Consider the following 22,475-nt stretch of genomic DNA (forward strand, 5'->3'; position numbering starts at 1 on the left):
CAACATGAACTATATACCACTTCTGCATTCATCTTCCTGAAATTCAGCATCCATAGTCCTCCACTTCTCTACCAAGAAGTATGTCCTCTGAAAACAAGTTTCCTAATTGCAATATGGGAGCAAGTAATTGGAGTTCAGATGCCTTTTTCTATTATTTTTCTCCCCATGACAAAACTTACTGTATATATTTTACTTTGTGTTTTATTCACTTGGGTTCAATTTCTCCAAATCTTCACATTTCTCTAAATGACTTACATTCAAGCTATCTTGTGGGGCAACAGTATTTCAATTACCTTCACTCAGTTTTGTTCAACTGTTCCCACATTTATGGGTGCCTGTTTAGTTTCCACTGTTTTGGATTCTAGTGTCTATAGTCAATAGCTTCTTCTCTATTCCATCTCTTTTCTGCTTCCCTGCCATTCAAAGCCAAGTTTCCTCTCCTAAATTACTTTCCCTATTGCCAGAATACAGGACTGAGAAACTAGTGTCATCATTCCCTGGATGCCCAAGTGGGAAAAAATTCTATGTTGTCTCTCAAACTATCACTGCCCCCTCCCCAACACCATCCCCTCCACCTTCCAAAGTCAGTCTTTTGGCCTTAGTTCCACATCCCACATTTCTAGGGATTTTCAATGCTCTGTCCCAAGGAGAAAGTCTATGATTATTCAAACATGGTCATGATTACTAGGGCTTGTATGACTTACTTGTTTCCTTTGGCTCCAAGTTTAATTTCTCACTTGATTAGATTAGTATACTTACATGATAAAGAAAGTCAGGAAGTCATTGTTATTGTTTAGTCATGTTCAACTCTTTCTGACCCCTTTTGGGGTTTTCTCTGCAAAGATCCTTGAGTGGTTTGCTGTTTTCTTCTCTAACTCATTTTACAGATTAGGAAACTGAGGCAAACAGGGTTACGTGACTTGTTCAGTGTCACACAGTTTGTATCTGAGGCTAGATTTGAACTCAGGTCTTCCTGACTGCAGGAAGCATGTTCTGTTCATTGGGTCTCCTAGTAAAGAAGACCAAGTTCAAATTCCACCTTTGACATATACTAGCTGTGTGGTCCTATCAAGTCATTTGATTGCTTCAGGGAACTTCCTAGTATTTTTCTACTACGGCAACAAATCTATTTAGCAAGAATTAAATGTTTAGGGGCAGCTAGCTGGTGCAGTGGATAGAGCACCAACCTTGGAGTCAGGAGGACCCGAGTTCAAATTTGATCTCGGATACTTAAAAAGAATTAAATGCTTGCTAGGTTTTGTTCACTGGGTTAAGAACTGGAGAAACCACCAGAAAACCCTAAAACATGAACTCTACTTTCAAGTAATTTACAATCTCATGAAGAGCCAACATGGACAAGCTAAACTAATTTACATGTAAATAATTAGGTACATCTGAGATAATCTGCAAATTAGATAGAAGGTAATGAATCTTAGAAGGAGAGGCACTAGCAACTTGGAACAATGGCGGGAGGGGCAGCTAGGTATGACAGTGGCAGTGGACAGAGTACCAGCCCTGGGTTCCAGAGGACCTGAGTTCAAATATGGCCTCAAACATTTAATAATTACATAACTATGTGACTTTGGGCAAGTCACTTAACCCGTTGCCTCATAACTACCCCCCCAAAAAATGGAGGACAGATGGAGAAGGGAAGCTGAAAAGTTCTCTGGAGGAGGTAGGACTCAAGTTGTTTTGAAAGCAGAGGGAAAGGAGGAGGTGGAGATGGTGGGGGGAGAACATTCTCAATTTGGGAGCAGCCAGTGGCAAGATAAAAAGATGGAAAATGAAGGATTCTGTAAGGTGAAGGATAGTGAGAAGTCTGGAAAGGTAGGAAGGAACCAGGTTACAAAGAGTTTTAAATATCAAACAAAGGTGCTTTTATATTTGATTACTGAGGCTAATAGGGAGTCACTGAAGAACCTTGTTGGGGAGGGAAGAGGAGTAACACATTTAGACCTATGCTGTGGAGAGAAAAGTCTCTTTGGCAGGTGATTGGAAGATGGCTTTGCAGTGGAGAGTGAAAACCATTTGTAAGGCTACTGGGGCTATCCTAGCAAGCACTTTTGAGAGCCTGGATTTGGTTATGAGTGGAAATATAAGAGACATTGTGAAAGTAACTTAAGGTTTGGTAAAAAAAACTGGATATGTGAGATGAGAAAGAATGACCTGAGGTTGTGAGGAAGAAACAGCAGAGGTTAAGAGGGGAAGATTTGAAAGAAAAGATAATGGACTTGGTTTTTGATATGTTGAACCTAAGACTATCCAGGAACTGGTTTTGCATCTTGGACAACTGATCATTCAGAGCCTAGGAAATATGAATCAGAGCATCATCTACACAGAGATAACTGAAACCATAGGAGCTGATGAGATCACCAAGTGAGATAGTTCAGAATAAAATGAGAAGAGTCTTGGGTCAGAGTCTTAGGAACCATCCACAGGACATGATTTGGATAAAAAAAAATCAGCAAAGGGGCCTAAGAAGGCATGGTCAAACAGAACTAAGAAGAAGTAGTATCACAAAAATAGAGAGAAGGTCCAGAAGGAAATAAATGGTGGCAAAGCCTGCAGAGAAGTCAAAGAGGATTAAGAATGAGAAAAGACCTTTAACTTTGATAATTAAGAAGATTAGTGACTTTGGAAAGAAAAGTTTCAGTTGAATGAAGACATTGGAAACCAGACTGCAAGGGGTTATGGAGAGGATGAGAGATAAGGAAGTGGAAGATTGAGTGTGGATAGCTTTCTCCAGGAGTTTGACCTTGGCAAAGCAGAAGAGAGTTACAGGATGATCGCTAGCTGGGATGATAGGGAATAATAAAATTATTTAAGGGTGGAGGAGACATGAACATATCTAAAGATACAACAGAAAAGAAGGCAGGAGAGAAGGTGCGAGAATGACAGTGGAATCAATCTGGTACAGAAGATGTTGGGGATGGAATCAAGGCAGTAGCATGTAGAGGAGCTGGTCTGGGAAGGAATAAAGAATGGAGTGAAGGAAGAGATAGTGGAGAAAAGGTGTTTGATGTAAGATGAGGATGGGGGAGAAAGGAGGGATTTCCATGAGTGGTCTCAATTTTTGCCATGAAATATCCACAGCTGAAAGGGAAGGGGAGGGGAGGTATGTCATGGGAGGCTTCAGGAACAATGAGAAGGTTTGGACCAGTCATTTTAGAGAATAAGACAGCTAACAGATTGTGGTCTGCATTGGAAGGAGCTCTTTCTTGAAGAATTTCAAGTGCTGGTAAGTAAGAGATCCTTCATATATTCTCATATTAGCCCAGCAGATAAGACACTTGGGAATAGGTCTTAATTTTACATATATATAATATATATATATTGATTTCATAATTAGATGTGACATAATTTCTCTTAATATCCTAGTGGGCAAAATGGACAAAATGAAGCATTTGACAGCATAATTGATGAATTCATATATCATTATATAACTGCCTAAATATTAAGGTTCAATTGACTGGAGGAAGGGCTCTAGAAGCAAGCCAAAGGGCCTTATATCTTTTCTTTTTAGCAACAATTTTGAAGATCTATCAGACATTCAGCTAAACAAAGTTACTGGAAACAAAACTATCAAGACACAATTTAGATAGAGAAAATTTTTAAGTCTTTCAGAAGATTAAATGTCTAAGTATAAGGGGAAGAAGGGAGATCTAGTTTAGCAACTCTTCATGGGAAAGGTGAAGGTTTTAACAAAGCCAGTGTGAGTTAATATGCCATAGAAACTCCCAAAAAAGTTAAATCCATTTTGGAATACATTAAAGTAAAATGTCAGGTATGAGGAAGGTGACAATATCACTCTTATAACAAACTAGCAATAGTACATCAAGAATATCATGTTACATTGTATAAGCACCACATTTTAAATTAAAATTTAAAAAATTATAAATACCCAAATTAACTATAAAGGACATATGAAGAAAGATGCTATTTGCATCCAGAGAAAGAATTAATAAATATATTAGTTTTTTCTCTGGATGCAGACAGCATCTTCATACATATATATATATATATATTCCATACATATATAAATATATACATACATTTATATATGTATTTCTATTAGTATCTAATGGTGGCCAACTCTAGAAGGGGAGGGAAGGGAAAAAGAAATTTAATAACTTTGTGATATGTTTAAAGGAATAGCACACACATATACAAGCTATTATAAATATTTTGATACATATAAGGCCTTTTTCTCTTTCTTTGATCTCTTAGGGGATAAGTTCAGTAGTAGTATTGTACATAGTAGATTTACAGTTTCATGTTATCTTGTTATTGTCATTCAATAAGCATGTCCTATATCTCTCCCATTCACAGCCAAACCTCCTAGCAAGTTTTCTCTATTCATTGTTTGTATTTCCAAACTTTCACTACTTCTCAATCCCTTAAATTTGACTTTGGACCTGATAACTACTGAAATTTCTTTCTTCAAAATTGCCAGCAGTCTCAAATCTCCATTGAATTGCCTTTTCTATTTGCCAAAGACCTATTCGCCTTCTCTGCAATTTTTGATATGATATTGTCTTTTCCTTGGCTTTAATAAAATTGCTGTTTCCTGGTTTTCCTCATCTGACACTCCTTGGTTTTATTTTCCTGAATCTATAGCCTACCAACTAATTGTGACTGATTCACCTCCCTCCATTTAAGGTCCTTTTCTTTGTACCTCTCTCTTCATTATAATCTAATAAAAATGCTGATTTCTGAATTTAGTATTTGATTATCAGTTCATAAATTTAGTACTGGGAAGGAGCTGAGATCATTGAATTCAGTTCTCTTGTTTTCCAGATGAATAAATTGAGGTTCAGGAACAAGAAATGGTCTGCCCAAGATCACCCAGGTATTAGTAGATGGACTTATATCTATGGGTCTAGAACCAAGTGCTAGCCTCCCCCGCACCCTCCAGCCCATCCCCACAATATCAGGAATGACTCAAAGGCAAAGCATAAGTTGTATACTTGAAGGAAGAGAAAGAGGAAGGGGAGAACTGGATGAAGCACTGGGTCTAGAGTCAGGAAGACCAAAGTTTAAATCTAGCTTCACACTAGTGACATACATGACCATGGCCAAGTCATTTAACCTCATATTTCTTCAATAAATGTAAAATAGTCCACACTTTCTCAGGACTGTTGTGAGAATAGAATGAGATAATATTTGTATTTAGTAGGTACTAGATAAATGCTTATTTCCTTCTCTTTCCCTTATTTTTTTTGCTCCTACCATAATACCTCAAAATGCTGGTGAGTGAATAATAAATACACGTTTGATTTAACTGCTATTTTCTCTGAGATTAGGCTCAAGTACAATTTTTCTTCTTTTTTAAATTTGCTTCAAAATTTTTTAGGGAGAAGCTTCATCAAAATTATCTCTGTTAAAAATGTTTCCAGAGAGAGAAACTGGATCTGGCTGTTGGCCTTGGAACAAAGCTTTGGGGCCCCAAGTTTCAGATAAACAAGGATGAGACTATCAGCAGAAAAGAGAATGTCAGATGACTTTCTCCATAATTTCAAATTTAAGATAAAGTAGAGGTAATGTGTGTTCTATTTGATTAACTACAAATTAAACCAAATGCAAAATTCCTCATCATTTGCCTCCCATTTTCCCTAACATATTGGAAACAATACAATTATTATCTCTGATCCTTTTTTCCAGTTCCTTGACATTCAAACTCTATTCTAATATAACCATTGTCTTTGTTAAAGAACAATCTATTAATATCAAAATAGAAAAATTTCCAGGTGATATCTTCATCTAGGAGAGAAGACCCAAAATGACTCTCAAAAAGTCTTAGAAACCACATTGGAGTGTTTCATATGGAAATTAGAAAGCTGGCCATCTTTCTAAATAATAATAGCAATCATAGGAATAGTTAGCATTTAATATAATACTCTATAATGATATCTCTGTTGATCCTCATTAAATTGATATGGGGTATTGGGGCAGTTAGGTGGTGCAGTGGATAAAGCACTGGCCCTGGAGTCAGGAGGACCTGAGTTCAAATTCAGCCTCAAACACTTAATAATTAACTAGCTGTGCACCCTTAGGTAAATCACTTAACCCCACTGCCCTGCAAAAAAAACCCCAAACCAAAAATGCTATGAGGTAGGTAGGTACTGTTATTACTTCGATTTTATGGATGAAGAAACTGAGATTGAGAGTAGTTAGGGTAGTAGCTTTGCTCAGGATGTCACAAGTAGTTTTTGCTAACTTTCAATTCAACACTCTATTCAATCTGCCCGTTAATTGCAAAAGAAGGGAGGGAGGGAGGAAGTGAGTGGGATAAGGCCTGATATTTCTTCAGTAGAATATTATAGATTAGAAATAGTTAAACTATGTGCTATATCTCTTCTGCTCCTCCTTCCCTGACAAGCAACTTCTGGGGTATCATGACCTAAATGTACAGTTAACTGACCCTGTCTTATCTGTTGAGGTCCACACATTCCTGGGGCTGGAGGGGTAATCCTGTCTCTGTTTGAATTATATGCTTTTTTCTTTAGATTAATTTATGTGTTTAGATTGTGAAGGCCACATTCCTCACTGATGAGGATGGGTCAGTGGTGGGGGGGGGCGGATTGCATTAGGATATATGAACCTTAGTGTCTTCTGTCCCTTTACCTCATTCTCTGTCTTTAAGGTTGAATGGGGTCCGCTTCTTGAGAACTGAATAAAGCTTTTTCTCTTCATACCTTGAGAAATATCTGAAATTTATTTAAGTGGTTACATTCGTCCCACACAGAAGGAAGGAAGGGAGAAAGGAAGGGAGAAAGGAAGGAAGAAAAAAGAGGAGAGAGAAAGAAATGAAAGAAAAATTATCAGATCATAGATTAAAAGGTAGTTGAGGACGCAGAAGTCACTCCCCTCCCCCAATTTATAGATAAAGAAATCAAGATCCAGAGAGAGAGAAAATAAACTGTTTACCAAGAATCCACAGATAAGCAGGAATACAGCCACAATTCAAATCTAGAGAGTCCAAAGACTCTTAGTCACATGTTCCTACCATTCATCTCGCCACTTCTTAATCTCATACCTTAGTAATGCTCTTATTATAAACTCAAACAGAAATGCTCAGAGCTGACAAAACTTTTTTGCAATTATTTTTAAAATAAAAGAACTCAAATTTTCTAAAAAAAAGAAAACAACAACATCAAAGCTATTATGAAGTTAGAACAAGGAGAGGATATTTCAGCAACAAAAAGTGATGAACTTGAATACTAATGAGAGAAAACAATAGTGTTAGGTCAGTAAAATAAAATATTATCAGGTCCAAAATAATTGGAATACACACAAATGTCAAATTACCAGGATGTTAAAAAAAACCAATGAGCTCCCATGACTGAAGGAAACATGCTTACAGAACCTGAGATCCAGTAGGTTTCTTTTAAGGGAATGTATACTAGAAAATTGGCCAAAAGAAGAAAGTCTGACTATGGTTCTTCCCTTAATTATGAGCTGAGGAAACAAGTACTTTTGAACTACATACACAATGCAATTGTTAAGCATTTATGTGAAAGATGAATAATGATTTCAGGTTCTAGATGTTTAGTGACTTTTTTGATCCAGTCCTGGGATGGTCATTTATTTTAATATGTCCTACATGTTCCTGTTGGACCAACAATTAAGATGTTCTCATTTCTAAGGCACCAAATACTTTGGTCACACTTCAAAAACAACCTAGGAAAATTAAATGCAGGAATGGTAGTAAAGGAAGGTTCTGAATCATGAAAAGTAAATCCATGAGAACTCACCTAATAAGTCAGTGGTGGAGGAGATTAAAAACAAAAAAAGACAAGGATTAACACGCACGTGGATCTGGGTCTCAGTGCAGATCTATGAACAAAAGAAGAAATAGTGGTTGGATGAGATGACAGGTCTCACCATGCCATTTCTCTGCTCAAATAAGCTATTTCCCATTGCCTTAGGGTTAAAAAACAAACTCCTTAATCTAGCATTTAAGACTCTAAATGGTATGTAGCTAAGTGAATAGAGCACTCTGCCTAGAGTCAGGAGGGTCTGGTCTGAGTTCAAATCTGTCTTCAGACTTACTAGCCATGTGACCCTGGGCAAGTCAGTCACCCTATTTGCCTCAGTTTCCTCTTCTGTAAAATGAATTAGAGATGGAAATTAGTAAACCATACCATCCTTGCTAAGAAAACCCCAAATGGGAGAGATGATGAGTCAGGCATGACTGAAAAATGACTCAACAACATTAAGACACCTAAGCAGCACCATGGATAGAGCTTGGATCTGGAATCAGGGAGGCCTGAACTCATATTCAGCCTCAGACACATAATAGCTATGGGACTCTGGACAAAGCACTTAATTTCTGTCTGCCTCAGTTTCCTCATGAAATAAAAATAGCATCTACCCTTAGTGCTATTGTGAGAGGGTTTTTTTTCTGATAGATGTTTTATTCAATTTTTCCAAGTACATGTTAAAGTTTTTCCAACATTCATCCACTTGCATATTCATAAGTTACACAATTTTCTTCCACTCCCCTCTCCTCAGTGGTGAGTGAACATTGTACATAAATATTTGTGTTTAACATCTTTGCATATTAGTCATTTTCTACATGAAGAATTAGGACTAAGGAAAAAGAAAGAAAACCATGGGATAGGAAGGAAAAAAACAAGAGAAATTTTTTAAAAAGTGAACATAGCATTAATTCAGATTCTGTGGGATTTTTTTAATTGTCTGGAAGTGGATGGCCTTGTCTTTAAGAGGTTTCTCAGGATTTTTCTGGTTAAGAGTTCCATTTCTAAAGCACTTTGCAAACCTTAAAGTGTTTTATAAATACGAGTCATTGTTATTTAGTTATTATAGTCATTGTTGTTAGTCTTCCTTGATCCCTTCCAGATGAAAGAATTTTCTTTTCTCTTCTCAAATTTTCCCAGAGAATTCCAATAGGATCTCCTTTGTTCCATTATTCCGTACTCAATGTTATACTCATCTGGGTCCAGAGAGATGTGAGCTCTTTGGGAATATAGGAACTGTGTATATATGTATATAAGCTCATATGCATTTGACTGGAACTGTGATTTTATTAATGCAGAAAACTTCTGTTGAAGTAACACCCTTCACCAATGCAGATCTGAACCAGCTCAGAACTATCTGAGATTATAAACTGAAAAGGTGACAACTCACATTACCAAAAGGAATTTCCTCACCTCTGAGTTCCCTTGAAATGAAATCACAAGGTCAGTCCCTATCCCATGAAGGACAGATTAGAGGCAGGAAGAGTGTGAAGTCCAGAAATTGTGTTACTTAATAAATACTCCTTGAATTTCCAAAGTCTTCATATTTCCAGTCATCAAAGGACAAAGATATACAATCCAGAGTGTTTCTGAGAGTGAAATGTCAGTGTTAGTTCTAAAGATGATGATCACTTCTCCACTGAGGACCAATGTGTGTCTCTAGCTCCCTTTTACTGAAGAAAGTAAGAAAAACATCTTGACTTGGACCATGCATACTTAACAGAATGCCCTGCCTAAGTGTATGATTCATTTCTGTGTTTACTTTTCTGCAACTTCTTCAAACTTATACTTTTAAGTCAACAATCACTACTAAATCACAGGATCTGAGCTGAAAGGACTCTAAGAGACATCTGGTCCATCAGTCACTCAACAAATATTTATTAAGCACCTACTCTTGTGCCAAGTAACAGTAGCACAAAATCCCCACTGTCAAGTTCACAACTGAATTAGGGAGAAGAAACATAAACAAGAGTGTATGAACAAGATACAGAATAATCAAAGTGTGGAGGTGCTAAGATTATGGCAGAATGGAAAAGACTTCTGGTAGAATGTGGGATTTTAGCTAGAGAAGGAAGACAGGAGGCAAAGGTAAGTGTGGAGAGTCAATATGAGATAGGCATGATCACTGAAGGAAAAATTTTGGGTCACAAAATCCCTAATATTCAGTTTCCGTTAAATAACTCCAAAGACAGGAAGTTCTAACTCATGGATCATTGCACTGGATTATTGAGACAGACAGAGAGAGAGAGAGAGAGAGAGAGAGAGAGAGAAAACAGTCAAAATTGAGCTGAAATCTCTTATTTTAGGGAATCATTTCAATACTGGACCAAAACAGACCAGTCTATTCTTTCCCTGACAGTTCCTCAAAAATTTGAAGATACCTACTAGGTCACCTCTTGTGACTTTTAATTTTCTGGTTCTTTCAACTGTTAGTCAAATATCATTGATGCTAGTCCCTCTACTGCACTGATTACTTTCCACCAATATTTACTGAGCATCTGTCCTTATCCTCAGGCCTAGTTTCATCATTTGCAAAATGAAAGAATTAGCCCATATGACCTCCATGACAGTTCCTTCAAGATCTCAATCTATGATCCTATAATATAGAAAAGAGAGTTGACAGGGCAGCTCACATGCTCTATTGGTACTGATGGACTATCAAAAGAGCAAGAGGAAGGCCTTCAGCACACAGAATGAATAGCCTAGGGCAGACCACCAAGAGGAAATGGATATAAGAAGGCACAGATAGCTTTTGACCTGCATCATTTTGAGGGAAGACCCACACAGATGAGATCATGGATTTAATCAATTATTTATTATTTAACTATAAACCACTGAGGGAAGAAGGCAGGGAGGGAGAGGAAAAGGGAAGAAGAGAAGGAGGGGAGGAAGAAAGGAAGGAAAAGGATAGGAAGGATGGATGGATGAATAGAAAAGGGTAGGAAAGAAAGAAGAAAGAGAAGAAAGGAAAGTGATATGAAAAGAGGAAGGATTAGGAAAGGAGGAATTTTTTTTTTTGCTCTCCAGTAGATTTTTGAGCTTTTGGTTCCTTAAAGGGCTCCTGATACTATTCTTAAAAGATTCAATATAGTTTCTGATCAGTGTTCAACAAAGTCAACCAATAAGCATTTATGAAGTCTCTACCATGTCACAGACACTGGGCTAAGCAAGCATGGAGGATACAAAAAAAAAAAAAGAATATTAAAGAAATCCAGCTCTTTGCATTGTTCAGAACCACATTCTCAATCAGTGCATGCATTATCCCTAAAACAAACCAAACTCACATCTTCCAATATATAAAGCTCAGTATCCACAGGGTTAAATTGTCTTGTGCCCATTGGAGCCCACACTTGCAGTACTCCCTGTTCCTAACTCCCACCGCTTCATTCAAACAACAAGGACAAAATACCCAGAGGAGACAGAAGCACTAAGGAGATTCCCAAGTTGGGGTTATTAAGCAAAGAGATGGAACTGGCCAAATGATTCCAAAGAGATTTTCAGGGCAAATTTATGCCCAAATAGTCATAATGTAGCCTCCCCCAGTGAGAGCAGAGGTGCTTCACAGTTGGATCACAGACCTAAGAATTTGGTGGACTCTTGAATACCCTTTCATTCATGCTTACTGCTCTGGAAGAGACATACAGCCTAAATTACTTCACATTCATTTCTGAATTTTGTTTTTTTAGACTGAATTGCTTTCTGATCACAGATTTCCATCTCAGGGTATGCATACCAAAAGGGGGGGCAAGAAGCTTGACAAGGCTGATGGAGAATAGTTGAGAAATAACTACATTACTCAACTGAATTAAACTATTTTTTTTCATGTGAGCATGCATGATAAATTCTGGGATTGCTATCCTTCTGTATTGAATAGGGGACATAGGAAGGTGGGTTGTCCTGGGAGGCAAGATGTAAGGGAGGTGAAAAAGTCTGGGAACCACTGCTTCAGATAGCGAACCTTGGTAACAACAATATCTGGGTTCAAGTTCAGTCTGTGACAAGTATTTGAAGTATGACCTCCCACTGTCCTAGTAGTGCCACAAATTTAAAATCCCCTTCATAGAATTTCATTTCAGCTCTTTCAACAGTCAACTCTCTAAAATTAGAAGTTAGAGTTATGCTCATTTCATCAGTGCAACAATAAGGGACAATTTTAGGCTCTCTGTGATGGAGAATACCATCTGTATCCAGAGAAAGAACTGTGGAGTTTGAAGACCAAAGACTATTACCTTTAATTTTTTTAAAAAGTTACCTTATGTAATTTTTCTATCTCTTATATTTTATTTTTTCCTTAAGGATGTGATTTCTCTATCAGCATATTCAATTTAGATCAATTTATAGCATGGAAGCAATGTAAAGACTGTCAGACAGCTTTCTGTGGGGGATGGGGGAGGGAAAATTAGGGGAAAAATTATAAAATAAATTAATTTAAAAAAAAGAAGTTAAGAATTAGTGATTTGCTTCAGCAAGTAGGGAGTTTCTACTTTGGGGTTCCCTGAGTATTGCTTGATATCCTCCTACTAATCTACCATACATATACAACTCCAAGAATGAAATCTATACACCATACATATTCAACTCCAAAAATAAAATCTTATCTAAAAATCATTATGTGATTGGGGGATGATGGTAGTGGGGCAGCTAGGTGGCACTAGTTCTGGAGTCAGGAGGATCTGAATTCAAATCCAGTCTCAGACATTTAATAATTATCTTGCTGTGTGACCTTGGGCAAAACACTTAACCCCATTGCCTTGTAAAAACCAACAAACAAAAAAAAGACTTCATGTGATTCCCCTAAATTCCAAAAGATATGCTAAGTTTTATCAATTCAAAACTTACTCCCCCCCAAAAAAGTATATCCAGAAAATAAAAGGAATTAAATATTGTAGCAAAGAGGCATGCTCATCAACACTTACAAATCACTCACTGTACATTAGTATTCACAGGGGCACTGAAGCATCATGCTTCTGATGAATAAGGAATTCCTATTTAGTAAGATTGCTTTTTTGAGTGGCTTAAGTTCTTGCTAGAAAAATTACCTGTGGATAATTAGCCTTTTGGGAAGAAGGTGGGTGTCTTTCTAATTTTCCCCAAACTTCTGGAAATAGTTCATCAGATTCCAAAATGAATAGAAATCATGGCTCTGCCCAAAACTCATAATTTACCAGGCTTGTAAAAATCCAGGTCCATAGTCAATAATCTAGATTTGATCCATTAAAGGAACACAGATGCTGAGAGAGGAAGGGCCTAAATTAGTAGAATGGTATTCACTTGCCTGCAATTGGACAAAACACGAGCAACAGGACAATAAAGAATGGGGTGAGAGGTGACAATGATGATATTTGTCCTTCATTCTTGAAGACTATGACATCAGGGAGGTGAGGCCATAGCATGCAGGTGAATTGGATTTGAGTAGGAGAAGGGAGGAGCTATGCTAAGTCACCAGTCTCAATTTCTCCTCCAGAGCCATCTGAATCCAGAGGCCAGATATGAATCAGGATGACTGGAGATGGCCCTGGATGTGAAGCAATCAAGGTTAAGTGACTTGCCCAAGATCATACAGCTAGTAAGAGTCAAGAGTCTGAAGCTGGATTCCAATACCCATCTTCCTGACTCCAAGACCAGTGCTCTATCCCCTAGCTGTCCCTAGAGTAGGAGATGGGAAGGGGTGAATCTCACAGCCAGTCCAAGATGCATCACTTCTAAGGATTAGTTGACTGTGAATTTTGTGTTCCTTCAATCTTTAAAGAAGGAAAAGAGGGAAGCTAGGTGGCTCAGTGGATGGAGCACTGGCCCTGGAGTCAGGAGAATTTAAGTTCAAATTTGACTTCAGACACTTAATAATTTACCTTTTTATGTGACCTTGGGCAGGCCACTTAACCCTACTGCCTTGCAAAAAGTTAAAAAAAAAGGAGGAAAAGTCAATAATGGGGTTACCCAGTGGTCCTCCAGTCACTTCTGGGCATGCTGAATAGAAGGAGGAACAATGCAGGTACACATGATGTGGGACTATGAGGGGCTTCCCACTATTCTAATTATGCCTGTGCCCTGAAGCAGCTGTATTCCAGGTCGGGTGATACCACTGATAAAGAACAAGTCATGCCTGAAAAAGTCTGATCTCTTTTTAGAATTGTAAAACAAATTGGGAACATATATTCCATCTGCTTTGTTCTCTATTTCTATGGTGCCTATTGCCATAGTAACACGGCACAAAAATGGAACAGTAGGTTAGATATGCCCCCAAAAAAGGCACAAGGGAAAAAAGTGAGTCGAAAGCCATCTCTAATCAAGTAGTAAAAGGATTGAAGCAAGTTGATTCAAATTTTAGGAGGTTTAGGAGCACTAGGAGGGAAGTTTGGATGAAAAGTCAATTCAATTAAAATATTTAAGTACAAGGAACTGGCACTGGAGATTCAAAGAGAAAAACAAAGTAGTCTCTGCCTTCAGGGATCCAATCTTCTACAGAGGCACATAATATATAACTCTATTTTATATATATATATATATATATATATATATATATATACATATATATGTATATATATGTGTGTGTGTATTTGTACATATATAATTATGAATATACATGGCTATGTGTGTTTATATAGTCTAGGTATTTGCACATATAGATGTATCATTGTATATCTTTATAGACATATGTCTGTATGTGCACATTATATATTATTTACATCTACATACACATTTATACACAAGTAACATTATTTAAGAAAGCAGAAAACATTAACTGAAGTGAAAAGGGTGGCAGGGGGAGGAAAGGAATCAGTAAAAACTAGAAAAGGAAATGGCACTGAGATGAATGTCAGAAAAGATAAGGGACTTAAGGGGCAGAGGTGAAAAGAGGACTGTATTTTGGGCGTCTAAGGAAAGTATGGAGGTAGAAAATAAAACATTAAACTCAGTTAACAGTTGGGACATAGTGTAACAGAAGCAATGGATTTAGGATGCAGATGCGTCATCTATAGCTTTATATATAACCAATGAAGGAATTTGGCTTTTTTTTAGATGCATATTTATTGCAAGGATTTTGTTTTTTTCTTTTTTTTTTAATGGGGTAGAGAAAAGGAAAGAGAACAGATTTCTATTACATAACAATTTTAAAAAATAAAGAGTTAGGGTACCATGAGTGAAGAATGGTGCATGCACTTTCAGACAGAAGTCACTACTGTTAATTTTACTTGTTTTACTTTGTTATAAGAGATTTCTGAGTATGGTTAAATGTTTATAATGAACAACAAAAACAATCAAGTAAATTTTTTAAAAAGATATTATAAGTCTGGAGAAGTAAGTTTGAATCAGATTGTGGGTAATTTTTTTTTCTAATTTTATTTATTTGAGGCAACAGGGTTAAGTAACTTGCCCAAGGTCACATAGCTAGGCAATTATCAAGTGTCTGAGGTAGAATTTGAACTCAGATCCACCCTGACTCCAGGGCCAGTGTTCTATCCACTGTGCCACCTAGCTGCCCCCTGTGATAATTTTAAATGTCAGATAATCAATTGCAAATTAGCTTAGATTAAATAAGGGTTATGCTGAAGGTAAACAAGAAAGTGACTTAAGTCTATGTCTCTAAGAAGATTTATTTGAAACTATCCTTCCAAATTCACTAAACTGTCATTTAGTGGTACTATTTCTGAACCTATACCCCAACAGAGATGAAAAAAAAAAGAGGAAGGGGATTCACTTACACAAAAATCATTATAGTTGTTATTTTTGTTACAAAAAAGATCTAGAAACAAAGGGGTTGCCATTGGGCCATGAATGAGAAAATCATAGTAACTAAATACAAAAGTATATTATTGCTCTGTAAGAAATTATGAAGAGAATAGAGTTCAACTGGGAAGATTTGTATGAACTGATACACAATGAAAGAAATAGAATCTAGAAAGCAATGAGCATAATAACAATACAGTAAAAATAACCAACTCTGAAAGGCCTAGGAACTCAGATACTATATAATCAATGATCAAAACCCATTAATTAATTGCTTATACCCTGCTAGCAAAAAGCAAAAAAAAAAAAAAAATCCTTGCCTTCAAGGATATATCATAATCTAACGGGGGAAGACAACATATAAAAAAGCAAGTTGACATGGGGCAGGGGGGATAAAAACCCTGCAGCTGGGTTGGGAAATGATAAGGCTGCTCTGGATACCTTCCTTAACTAGTGGAGGATCTGGGAGAAGCTCTCCAATGTCTAGACTCCATCATCTCCAATCAGGGGGAAGGAAGGATGGAGGGAACCCAGGGGTAGGGAATGCTGAGGAGGTGTTAAGACTTACAGACATGTGTTTCTGGGGATTAGGAAGTTCAAGAGAGGAGCCAGTGAGAAATGACAATTAAAAATGACTAGAATTCTAAGGTCCCAAGAGAAGCATGCTACCCATACTTCCTGTCAAAAATATTCAAGATACAGAACAGGTCATATTTTTGGACATGGTCAGTGAGGGGGATTTGTTTTAATTGACCATGCTTGTACATAAGGGTTTTCTCTCTTTTTTCTTTACCAAGTGGGTAAAGTGGCAAGAAGGAAAAAGGGAGATCTCTATAAGGTCACTAATAAATGGAAAGAAACTAGGATCACTGAAGCATTTTTTTAACTTATTAAGGCAATGGGGTTAAATGACCTGTTCAAGGTCACACAGCTAGGTAGTTATTAAGGATCTGAAGCCGAATTTGAACTCAAGTCCTCTGGACTCCAGGGCTGGTGTCCATTGCTCAACCTAGCTGCCCCCTCATTGAATCATTTTTTTAAAATGCGCAAAAGGGAACAACAGGCCAGAGAAACCACAGACAAGGATGCCAGCTTAGATAACTTGGGTTGAATTAATTATACACTTAAAGCCGTTTTGTTATAGCTGAAATTTGCAATTGCATGCACAAGCAATCCTCTTTTTAAATATATATATATATGTATAGAATTTTAGTTGGTATTAATTTCAGAACAAAATTAAAAATAATGTGGATTGGGATAAAAGTAAAACAAGGAAGAGATCATTTCAAAAGTCCCTGGGGACGGCTAGGTTGAATAGTGGATAGAGCACCAGCTTTGGAGTCAGGAGGACCTGAGTTCAAATCAGACCTCAGATGCTTAATAATTGCCTAGCTGTGTGACCGTGGGCAGGTCACTTAACCCCATTGCCTTAAATAAAGAAAAATTTAGAAAAATAAATAAATAAAAAGGTCCCTGAAATAGTCTAGACAAAAGATAAGTATCTGAAGTAAATGAAAAGAGAGAAAAGGGCAGATATGGAAGACGGTTTTGGTATAAATGAGAAAGCCTGGCAATTGATTAGTGGGAAAGGTGAAGGAAAAAAGGGGGGCTTCTGGATGGCACCAATGTTATTAACTAATTTGAGGGGCTTGAATGATGGTAGTATCATAAACAGAAACAGTAAAGTTTAAGAGAGCTGGATTGAAAGGGTGCGGTCAGAGCTGGCTTTTATTTTGCATCCCAAGTGCTGAATTCATTTTATTGTTTATTCTGTCTTTGTTTGCCTTATTGAAATTACAAGCAGTTGTGGGGGCAGTTTGTGAAAGGATATCAATCCACATAAAACAGCAACATAGAAATCTGAATCTGCTTTTCTTTTAAAATGACATCAGTGTTCAATTTTTCAAGGTTACATTGATAACTCAATGTTTTAATCAAATCTACATTGGTCATGATTTGCATCAGCTGGTGGTATAAGAGGCAAGGCAGAGTGGGGTCACTTGGCTTATGAAATGAACAAGACCATGTTTTCTTAAGAAATATCTGGTTCTAACTGGATTCCTCAAAATGCTAAACTTTTTGTATCCACTTTTGGTGAACATGTGCCTCTGCATTAAAAAGAGTTGACTACTGCTTGGAATTTTTTACTTTTGCAGAATTAAATACTAAAGACATCTGTAAAGGAAGTGTGCTTGGGAAGATAAATAGATATAATCAATGCTTTCTTGAAGTTAACAAATTGATCTTCCAAGTATTATTTTTGGATTATAATGTGCATATTCTGTCCAAGAGGAAATCAGCTGGGGCTGAGGAGTTGGGGGGGAAGACCTCTTACTTCATTCTCAGATGGAAGTCACTGAAACTGAGAAACTTGCCCCCCACCTCTAGAACCTTCAAGGCTCTCAAGCACCTAGAGTGGGTGTAGAGTAAGCATCCTCTTGGCAAAGCTATCAGTCATTCTCCATTCTCTTAAAAAGAAATTAACTGTGGGACTGGCTCTGTGGGAGAAATCAAGAAGGACACCTTTCTCTCAACCCCCTTTCAAGATTTGTCCAATAATACCATTTCTTTTCCACTATTTCTTCCTTTACCACACTCAGTTCTTTGGTCATTTTTTCCCCCTAAAAACACCGAAAGTATCTGGGAACCAAATTGACTGTACTGATATCTGTAATGTCTTGCTTAGTAACTAGGAAAAAAGAATGGGTTAGCTACACATAAATTATAGATGAAGTTTTCTATTCTGAACAGAATAAAATGGGACCCAAAAGAAAAGGGGTCAAAAGTTCTCCACCAGTCTTTCCCAAATAATATTGGCCAAGGAACACTATTGGACTTGAAATATTTTTATAGAATTCATAATGCTGGTCTGAGAGGGCTGGGAGTAGGGAATATCCCTTAAGATAAACGGAGGACTTGGGAAAATTTTTGTCCAAGACAAAGGAAAATAAGCCAATTTTCAAAATAAAAAGAGACTGCATTCTTTTTTTTGTACGCTACATACACATCATTTCTGACTTAAAATCAAGATGCTGAAAAGAAAATGTTGCCAATGTTGAAATTCTCCCACAGACCCTTCATTCATAAGATATCAAACACCAGGGATCCATAGGACACACTCTGGGAAATGTGCCTCTACAATAACTTGCTTTTTTTTTAACCCTCCTATGTCTGCCAAGATTTAGTATGGGATGACTCTCAGGCTCACTGACCTTGGCAGCTCTAAAGTAAAACATTTCACATTGTGCCATTTATAAATATAAAAAAGGGGAAAGTGTTGATGTGTATGCATGGGGAGGCAGGGAATGAGAGAGACTGTATAAATTGGAGATGGGTGTTCTCATACAGGAAATTAATCTTCTAACAAAATCTAACAGAATCTCTTAGCCTTTTTTGGGGGGTCATAAAGACCTTGAACAGGCAGCTGAATTCTATGGGTTTTACCCAACCCAGAATGAAGTTTTTAAATGAATAAACTACTTAAAACTTACAAAGAAGATCAATTATAATCTGAAAGTTATCAAAATATTCTTAAAAACAAATTGACAACTACCCCCTTACCTCTACCTCTTTGTTCCCTTGAACTACTATAAGATTCAGTTGAAATTTCACTTAATCCAGGAGGCTTTTCCCATTTCTTCCATCTTCTTTTACTTTCTCTTCCAGGATTACTCTCCATTTATGCTCTCTGTCTTGTCTCTACCTAGTTGTTTACTTGTCTTTGTTTCCAAACAGAATGTAAACTTCTTGAGGGTAGGGACTGTGATATTTGCATTTAGAACTTGGCTTCACCTGTTTCTTAACTAGGCTAGAAGCATTTTACAATGACTATTTGGGCTGAATAGACTAATGTGAGTAAATTTTTAATTAGTTCTGCAAATTCAATTTTAATTTAATTTTTAAAAAAAGCAACCCAAAAGAGCAAATCAACAGACTCTAGGTAATAAACCCATTAGTTCACCATACAATTCTAGAGTGATAATTTTTCCTTTCCTGCCCCAAGTTTATCCCTGTTCAGTCTCATACAATGTGCCACTCCCCAAGCACCCTTCTGAATAAGTAAGTGAAAAATAAATGAGAAATGATAGCCAAGAAATAATGAACCTAACATTCAAATTCCTTTCCTCCATAATTTGGCTAAGCCCATCATTTTTAGATTTCTCATTTAAATACCTTCTATACTCCAAAGTGGATCACTACTACACCACCTCCTTCCTCATCTTTCTCTTTCCTATTTCCTTTTCTTTACCTACATATGTCTTCCTAAATACCTAAAATGAACTTCTTCCTTTCCTCTACATATATATGAGACAATTAGTTGGCACAGTGGCTAGAATAATGGACCTGGGGTAAAGGAGACCTGAGCTCATATGCCAGTCCCTCACACTAGCTGACTATGTGACTCTGGGTAAGTCACTTAAATTCTTGTTAAGACTTTCCTTATCTAAGATGATAATATTGGTAAGACATGCCTCTATGAATCAGATGACATCTGTAAAGCGTTTTGAGAAAAACAGACCCCCCCAATCCAAGAATAGTGCTACTCCTCTCCACGATGCCTCCTTTTGCTTAGCCAAGTCTGGAGAAGATCATCACTGGAAAAGTTAACCACCAAGTGATTAAAATTTTTTTTTTGACATAAGAAAACTTGCCTGATGGGCATGAAGAGGCTACCAATGGCACAGATCCTTATAGCATTTAATATTTTAAGTAGTTAAGCTTTTCTGATGTTACTACTGTGTTATCTGGAACTAGGGGAGCAGGAGAAATGAAGCAAGGGGCAGGGGAAAGAAAATTTTTTTCTGGGGGTAACTGTCATTTACATAATTAACCTTGAAGCAAGATTCTTCCAAATTAAATGTGTCTTCTGCTCCCTAAAGTTTCCCTTATTTTTCATTTTTCCAATTTCTCTTCTGCTATTGCCTTTTTCCTCAGGGTCTCAGAACTGACATGCTACCTGTCCTAGGCTTCATGAAAGTAAATGGCTAAATCACATGCTCTGGATGGGTCTTAGTTTCATCTGTATAATATAGATAATAATGCCTGTCCCATCTAGCTCAAAGAGCCATTACGGGAATAAATTCAGTAATGGAAATAAAAGTGCAATGGTAAAATGATATATAAATGGTAGGCATTATAATGATGGCAAGAGGACCTTATTTTTTTTTAACTAGGTAAGCTGTCAGTCATTTGAGCCTCAATTTCCCCAACTATAGAATGAGTACTAAGATGATCCTGCTGGTCCATTCCAGCACTAAATATTCTAATCATCTTTTTGACCCTGATGTCTGCCTGCTGCTAATCAGAGGATTAAAGGATTTTTGAATTTAAAGCATCTGGGATCTTCTAGTTCAACCCCCTCATTTACAAATGAGAAAATTGAGACCCAAGTCCTTTCTTTCCTGTGCTCTGCCAACTTTCTCTGGTGATAACTAGTGTCCTTTACAAGCATTTTCACTTCCTGAACACTCAAGTATAATACAATTCTGACTTTTTAAAAATCTATGCATGTTACAGTTACCTCTTCCTCATCTCGACTTTCCCCAACACAGTTTCAATATATTGAGGGTTGGCCTAAGAAACTGAATGGGAATTTTGGGGGAGTTTGAAGCTTCAGATGACATGTGAAGGCCAGCAGATGATACAAAAGAACATTTAGAAACCTAGAAATACATAAAGTGTATCTATAGGACTGTGTAACATTAATATATTTTATCTTTTACTATAATAAATATACCCAAATTTTACAATAACATACTGGTAAACACCCCAAATAGATAAAGAAAAAATCAGATTTCTCTGGTATGAAGGAGGGGGACAAAAACTTTTTATGTGGATTTTCCAGATACTGGGGGGGGGGGCACTTTGATGTATTTTATTTTCTTATAGCCTCATGAGAAAATAATCCCAAACTGAATTATATAAAGAATTGCTATTGCAAATAATGGAACTTACCTAGTTATATGTGAGTAGCTTATGGTAGCTGCAAAGCTGTGGGAGCCTAGGGAGAGGGGCACTAGTGGGAATGTGCATAAAGGCAAGTAGATTAGTGGCAAAGAGAAGGAAAAGTTTGCTAAAGTCCAATCCCATAGAGGAATTAATAAAATAAAGATTTAGACCTCAAAGGGACCTTAGAAGCCAAGTCTAATTTGTTTTTAGTCTCAGGTTCTCATTTTACAGATGAGGAAATTGAGGCACACATAAGCTAAGACATTTGTCCAGAGTCACACAAATAGTCAATGTATATAATAAGGTGGCATTTGAACTCAGATTAACTTAAAAGTTCAATGTCCCAAGCACTATGCCAAGCTGCCAGAAAAAGGAGGAAATTCTCTTCCTCTTCTTGATTATACCCCATGTTCCTTAGCTCTGAAGATTCAGAATTCAAATGAGTAGTATCAATATAGTGTAGTCCAGTATTTCTAAATTCTCTGAGTTTATCTGTGTGTATGCATTCTCCACTACAAATGATGACAGCCAGTCTCGCTCTGTAGGGCCTCTATAGAAATCTAGAGTTAAGAGGTCCTGGGTTCAAGTCTCAGCTTTGCCACTAACTAGCTATGTGGCCTTGGGTACCTTCTGAAGGTTTCAGTTTTTTATTTGCAAAATGAACAAAATGGTTGGTCTATATCAGAAATTTCAAACATACCTACGGGTAACCCAAAACACTTCCTAGTGGTGGTAGAATCAGATAAAAATATAAGAAATATTCAATTAAATAAATAAAAATGCTGCAATTTGTAACTAAGTCAACATGGGGCCCACAAGAATCTTTCAGTAAAAATTAATAGCCCTACTTGAGTTTGATACTACTGCTCTAAATGATTTATAAAATTACATCTATCTTAAAATCTATTATTCTATGTAGCTAAAAAACAATCCTCCTGAAGCCATCTTTCTGGTGATGAACCTTTCCAAATTTAGCTCTTCTCATCCTCAAAGTTCAAACATATAGATTAAATGGACTTTTGTGGGATTAGTATAAAT

The 22,475-nt window shown here is 37.0% G+C and overlaps 1 protein-coding gene across 5 annotated transcripts in view; it reads right to left on the reverse strand.

The window, feature by feature from the left end:
• The window catches only part of LRRC8B (leucine rich repeat containing 8 VRAC subunit B), a 96,618-nt gene that overhangs the window by 68,848 nt on the left and 5,295 nt on the right, over positions 1 to 22,475 (reverse strand). For 3 of the 5 annotated variants that reach the window (XM_074221711.1, XM_074221714.1, XM_074221717.1), the window contains exon 2: positions 7,755 to 7,836. The exons of the other annotated variants lie outside the window; for them this stretch is intronic. The gene's annotated coding sequence lies outside the window, so the exon portion shown is untranslated. The remainder of the gene's footprint in view (positions 1 to 7,754; positions 7,837 to 22,475) is intronic. 5 annotated transcript variants of the gene reach the window in all.

This window comes from Macrotis lagotis, chromosome 2, assembly GCF_037893015.1.
Source record: "Macrotis lagotis isolate mMagLag1 chromosome 2, bilby.v1.9.chrom.fasta, whole genome shotgun sequence".
In the NCBI taxonomy this organism is placed as follows: Eukaryota; Metazoa; Chordata; class Mammalia; order Peramelemorphia; family Peramelidae; genus Macrotis; species Macrotis lagotis.